This window comes from Nannospalax galili, unplaced genomic scaffold (genome assembly GCF_000622305.1).
Source record: "Nannospalax galili isolate Female #2095 unplaced genomic scaffold, S.galili_v1.0 scaffold364, whole genome shotgun sequence".
NCBI lineage: Eukaryota > Metazoa > Chordata > Mammalia > Rodentia > Spalacidae > Nannospalax > Nannospalax galili.
The window spans coordinates 1,046,157-1,052,335 of NW_008352752.1; the positions used below are offsets into that span (position 1 = coordinate 1,046,157).

Genomic DNA, 6,179 nt, shown 5'->3' on the forward strand with positions numbered 1-6,179 from the left:
ACATGGATGTCAAGGCAGAATTTTATACCATGCAAAAACATCTTTCAAAACTTAATTTAGACAACCAGGTAGAGTGGTGGTTGACACTTCTATCCCAGCACTTGGGAGGCTGAGGTGAGATGATTCCAAGTTCAAGGCTAGCTTGGGTTATATAGTGAGACCTATCTTAACTTTTTAAAGAAACGTAAAATAAGAGTATCTTCTCGGTCCTATAAAAGAAAATTCCAAAAGTTGTATTTTGAAAAGAAAAAGGCATCCCAAAGAGAAAGCCAGAAACAAAAACGAATGAAAGGCAAATAAAAGGGCATCAATGTGTGAGACCTAAGGGAATGTGGACTTAGAAGACAGAGTAACACAGCATGTAACCACCCATCAGTAATTACAATGTTCTCGCATTCTTACAATGTTCTAGAGTTCAAGAATAAACTTAGGACTTGGAATACATCTTTCCAGGCCCTTCTGCATTAAATGTTTCTGGGGAATAATCAGGTGTTATTTTAATGGGTCTACCTTTAAAAAATGACTTAAGCTTTCTCTCTTGCAACTTTCAATACCTTTCTTTATTCTATGTTTTTAATGCTTTAACTATAATACGTCATGGAGAATTTCTTTTCTGGTACTGTTTACTTGGTGTACTGTAACCTTTTGTACATGGATTGACATCTCTTTCTCTAGGTTTGGGAAATTTTCTTCTATGATTTTACTGAAGATATTTTCTATGCTTTTGCTATGGTATTTTTTCTTCTTTTATACCCAGAACTTGAAGATTAGACCTTTTCATAGAGTCCCCAAACTCTCCCGTGTTCCCTTCATATATTTTCTCTTATTTTCTCATTGATCTTTACTGAGTCATCCAGTTCCTGTACTTCGTCCTCCATCCCTTATGCTCTGTTTTGAACTTGATCCATTCTGTAGTGAAGCGTCACATTGAGGTTTTTGTTTGACTTACTGAGTTTTTCATTCCAACATCATCTCTGTTGGGATTTTCTTCAGCAGGTCAAACTCTGTTTTCATGGCTTAGAGGAACTTTTTCATTTCATTCATCTCTTTGTCTTCGCCATCTTTGAGTTGTTTGAACGTAGTTATAATCATTCTTTCAAATTCTTTGGAAGCTTTTCCAGGTCATTTTCATTGGGGACTCTTACTACAGGTTTTGTATATTTTGGAGGAGACACAAAGATTAAAAAACATTCTTAGATTAGAAAACACAAAAGCTAAAGTTACTGAATTAAAATGTGTCTCAAGAAATTTGAAAGAAATTAAAAGGTGAGAGTGAGAAATAACAGGACAAAAGAGAACCAAATTCTACAATGGAACGAAGAAACGAAGTAGCTCTTTGTAAACGTTAACAAAGCATTTAAAAACTCTCTGTTCAAGTTTATTAATGTAAGTCTCAACTAAAAACTATCAAAAATAAAGAGACTTCAACTGCACAAATTATAAATATCAAGAAGGTAATATAAAGCAAGAGGCTGAAAAAGAAATCAAAGCTGAGCGTGATGACACTTGTAACCCCAGAATTCTAGAGGCTGAGGCAGGGGACTCTGGAGTTCAAGGACAGCCGGGGTAACTTAGTTTCTTTTCCTGTTGCTGTGATAAAAAAAAAAAAAAAAAAAAAAACCTCTAACAGAAATCCTTAAAGGAGAAAGGGTTTATTTTAGTTCACAGTTCCGGGTTACAGTCCATCATGGTGGGGAAGTCACAGCAGCGAAAATTTAAGGGGATTACATTATATTTTCAGTCAAGAAACAGAGAGAGAGAGACAGAGACAGAGACAGAGATATACTAGTGCTCCAGAGGGAGAGAAAGATAGAGATAGAGATGAGAGAGGAGAGAGAGAGAGAGAGAGAGAGAGAGAGAGAGAGAGGCATGCTAGTATTCAGCTCTCTCTACTCACATAGTTTGGGTCCTGCCCACAATTAAGATGGGTTTTCCCACATCAATTAAATGTAATCAAGAAATCCCCCACAGGCATATCCAGATCTCCCAGGTGATTCTAGAATTCTGTCAAATTGACAGTTAACAATAACTATCACATTGGTTACATACTGAAAAGTCTGTCTCTAAAAATAAGGGCTATGTATGTAGTAGAGCATTTGCTTAGCATGGTGCCAAAGCCCTGGGTTTGATTCACAGTAATCCAAAAATTCTAGAAAGGATTGATAATGTCTGACAGTGAAGATTAGAGGACTTGAGCTAGTAGTGTAAAGTATTTTCATGAAAGTAACTTCAGTGCCAGGATTGTTTTCTATTGTGGTATAATTTGCATAGAATAAAATTCTAATTTTTAGGAGTATGTTCCATGGCTTTTGACAAGCATCTCCAATCATGTAGCTACATCATGAGAGAGCCATGTAGAATAGTTTCCTAAATGCTAGAGTTCCCCGTTCTGGTCTACTCCCTTTGCCCCACTTTGCTCCTGGCAACTCCTAAAGATGTATAAACCTACATTTTACTTTTCCAGAAGGTCTTACCATATGTGGTCATTGTCTGATCTTTTGTCATCATGAGTGTTGGGAAGCTCTTGTACTTTGCTGTGGACATCCACGGTCTGTTTCTTTTCAACACTAAGGGTCCTCATTAACTTTAACTCTCACTTGGCATAGCCTAGAGTCACCCGAGAAGGGAGTCTCAATTGAAGGAGTCCCCAGATCAGATTCGCCTGTGGGCATGTCTGGGAGGGTTGTCCTGACTGTTAGTTGATAAAAGAGGGCAGAGTCCACCCTGGGCAGGTGGGTTATTTAAGAAACCTGCCTAAGTATGAGCTAGTGAGCAAACCATTGAACAAAATCCCTCAGTGGTTTCTGTTCCAGACTCTGCTTGAGCTCTTGCCCTGACTTCCCTCAGTTATAAACTGACCTGGAAGTGTAAACCAAGTAAGTCCTTTCCTCCTCTAAGTTGCTTTTAGTCAGTGTGTTCATCACAGCAACAGAATGAAACTAGACACAGTATTCTGCTGTTTGTTTATCAACACCCAGGTTTATGAAAAAAAAAAATGAATTGGCTCCAGGGTTTCACTTTGAGTAAAACTTCAGTAGACATTCATACTCAAGTCTCTGTGTGGGCATATGATTTTGTTTCTTCTGGGTAAATTCTAGGCACAGTACTGCCAGGTGGTGCACCAGACTGTCCTCTAAGCCAAACAACCACCATCTTCAGGAGTCCAGCTGTGCCTGCTTGCAAAAGATCAACACATCTGGGCTTGTTGAGTGTACATGTCCCTTCACAGAAGGAGGCATGGGAAGGTTGTGGGGTCCTCACCTGAGCATCCAGCCACTCCTCCCACTCCCTTGAAAGCAATTCTACCTTAACCGCATGGCCTTGGGAAGGGGTTAGAGTATATTAGCCAGGGAAGACTCAGGGAAGGGGACTGCATCTATAGGAGAACTGTGGGAAAGCCATCATCCATGCTGGGTGAAGACTTTCCAGTGCAGCTTTCGAGCAAAGCACCCACAATCTGTAAGCAATTCTTTACCTAGGCTCTGTAAGTAAACCCTATAAATTAATTGGTTCCCCAATTGGTTTTGGGGGGAGAAAGGAAGACATTTTTATACCTCCCCTCAGGCAACTCTGAGACAAGCAAAGCATCTCTTTCACTTTGTAAGAAATTTCTAAGGTAGCACTTACAGTGGCTGCACCCCCACCCACTGTGGGTTCTCAACCCTCCATGCCTTCACCAGCACTTGCTGGGTCTTTTGTAAAATTACTTATCCAAATGGTAGGTAGTACTGAAAGTCACATGATTTTATTGATAAATTCTACCAAAGAGTCAAGATATAAATCCTTCTGGGAAGAAATGAGAGAAAGCATGCTATTCGGTTCATCGTGGGGGTAGGTTGGCTGTGATGCCCAAACCCGGCACAGCCAAAGCAAGAAAAGAATCACATGCCAAACCCATTCGCCACATAGCTGAAACCCGCTGAAGGGAACATCAGCAAACTAGAGATCAGTATGGTGACGCATACCTATAATCCCAGCACTTGGGAGACTGAGGCAGAAGAATCACCAAGTTTGAGGACAGCCTGGGCTCAAAATGCATATATTTGTATATGTTTATTCACAGACTAAACCCAACAATATACAGAAAGAGAAAACATAACACTAAATTATCCCAAGCTTGTAAATGTGTTTTAACATTAGAAAACAAATTATATAAATTAATATAATAGCCAAATAAAACAAAGAATATTATAATCATATTAATAGGGTCTAGAGAAGTCTTGCTACTGTTAATATTCATTTATATTTAGAAAACACATTTTAGCTAGAAATGCCAGATGAGGGTATGGGCAGACAAGACACAGGGAGCATTTCACTAAATGGGCCACCTTATGTATTCTCGTTAAGCGTTGAAACAGGACCAGGGTGTGGATTACCACCACTTTTTTTGACGTCATTCTGGGTGCTAACTGAAAAAGAAAGAGAGAAGCAAAAACAAGACAGTTCGTGAAGAGCGAGTGAGAATTTGAGCAAACTTGTATCATTATTCATTATGAGGCACTCAACAGGCTGACAGAGGTGTTCATAAACAGGGTAATAAAAGTGACAATGTAAAACACAAGAGGAAATCTTGAGCTGAGCCAAGGGAACAGAAGGAGGGCTTTGCTGTCAGTTAGACCCCGCAAGCTCGAGAAAGATGAAGCAAAATCCATACAGTGTGATAGTATCGCTGAAAGCAACACACTGCTACTCTGTGTGTGTGTGCATATGTGTGTGCATGTGTGTGCATGTGTGTGTGTGTGCGTGCGTGTGTGTGCGTGTGTGTGTGCGTGTGTGTGCGTGTGTGTGCATATGTGTGTGCGTGTGTGTGCATGTGTGTGTGTGCATGTGTGTGCGTGCGTGTGTGTGTGCGTGTGTGTGTGAGTACTTTGAAGTTCCTGGGGTCCTAAGAAATGATAAATCTCAAGTACATTTATAGTCTTTACAAATCATCACCTAGCTGATCCCCCACAGAAACAACTCTGCCAATCTGTGCAATTTCAACAGTCATGCTAAGATGCTGCAGTGATGCCCAGTTTCTAAAATGACTGTTGTCCCCAGCCAGAGCCCAGGGAGTCTAGAGTGTTACTCATGGAAATGTGGCCACAAAGGCCACTGACTCAGCCTTTCAGAGTTCCTGAACGTGTGGTTACAGTCATTTTAAAGCTCATTGCATTCAGTCTCCAAGTGCATTTGTTTATTTAATCACAAACATTAACCGAATACCTCCCATGAATATAGCCGTGAATAAAGCAAGCTAAAATATCTGTCTTCTCAGACCTTATTTCCTTAATTAGGAACACAAACAAAGAAATGAAGAAAAAGTAAAAGAGAATGACAGTTACTAACAAATTCACTGAATGAAAATAAAGCGAGAAAGTTGGAGGGGCTGGTCTGCTGGGGTGTGGAACGGTAAACTTCGGAAGTGAAGTCAAACTTTAGGAGACACCTGAATTGGAATTTAAACTGAGCCATTCAGCTCCTAAAAGAGCCAGTGTCAGAAAAGACATTGGCAAAGATAACAGAGAAACCAGAGTCCAGTCAGTCAAGAAAAAGCAGCAGGACGACAGTGTTTGCCACAACTGGGATTCACTAATGTGTGGCTTCCAGAAACAGAAAGCCCTCTGCTCACTGGTCCTCCCACAAGTGTGGTAGCCCAAGGTCAGGGAGAGTGCTTGGGACTGGGGATGAGCATGAGGTGTGGTGACTGGGGGAAGGTGTACTGTTGTTAGGGACTACATTTTTATCAAATCTTGCCTTGGATTGAAGATGCCTTGTATACCTCCTCCAGGCTCTAACAGTAACTACTATTAGAAATATGTTTAAAAATTCATTTAACTCCTGAGCATCAAGTGGGCTCCTGGGGTTGCTTTCCTGCAACTACCAACTTGCCATGGATGACTGTTCTCTCTTCTGGGAGAGCAGAGGGGGAAAATACAGTCTGAGTGGTAATTTATCTATCTATCTATCTATCTATCTATCTATCATCTATCTATCATCTATCTACCTACCTACCTATCATCTATCTATCAATCTATCATCTATCATCTATCTATCTATCTATCAATCTATCATCTATCTATCAATCTATCATCTATCTATCAATCTATCATCTATCTATCATCTATCTACCTACCTACCTATCATCTATCTATCAATCTATCATCTATCATCTATCAATCTATCATCTATCTATCATC

General features: G+C 40.1%; 1 non-coding gene across 1 annotated transcript; it reads left to right on the forward strand.

The window, feature by feature from the left end:
- The first annotated feature begins 5,710 nt into the window (after positions 1–5,710).
- Positions 5,711–5,929, forward strand: LOC115067144. The gene has a single exon (XR_003846577.1). It is a non-coding gene; the product is annotated as a small nucleolar RNA U3 (small nucleolar RNA).
- The last annotated feature ends 250 nt before the right edge of the window (positions 5,930–6,179 follow it).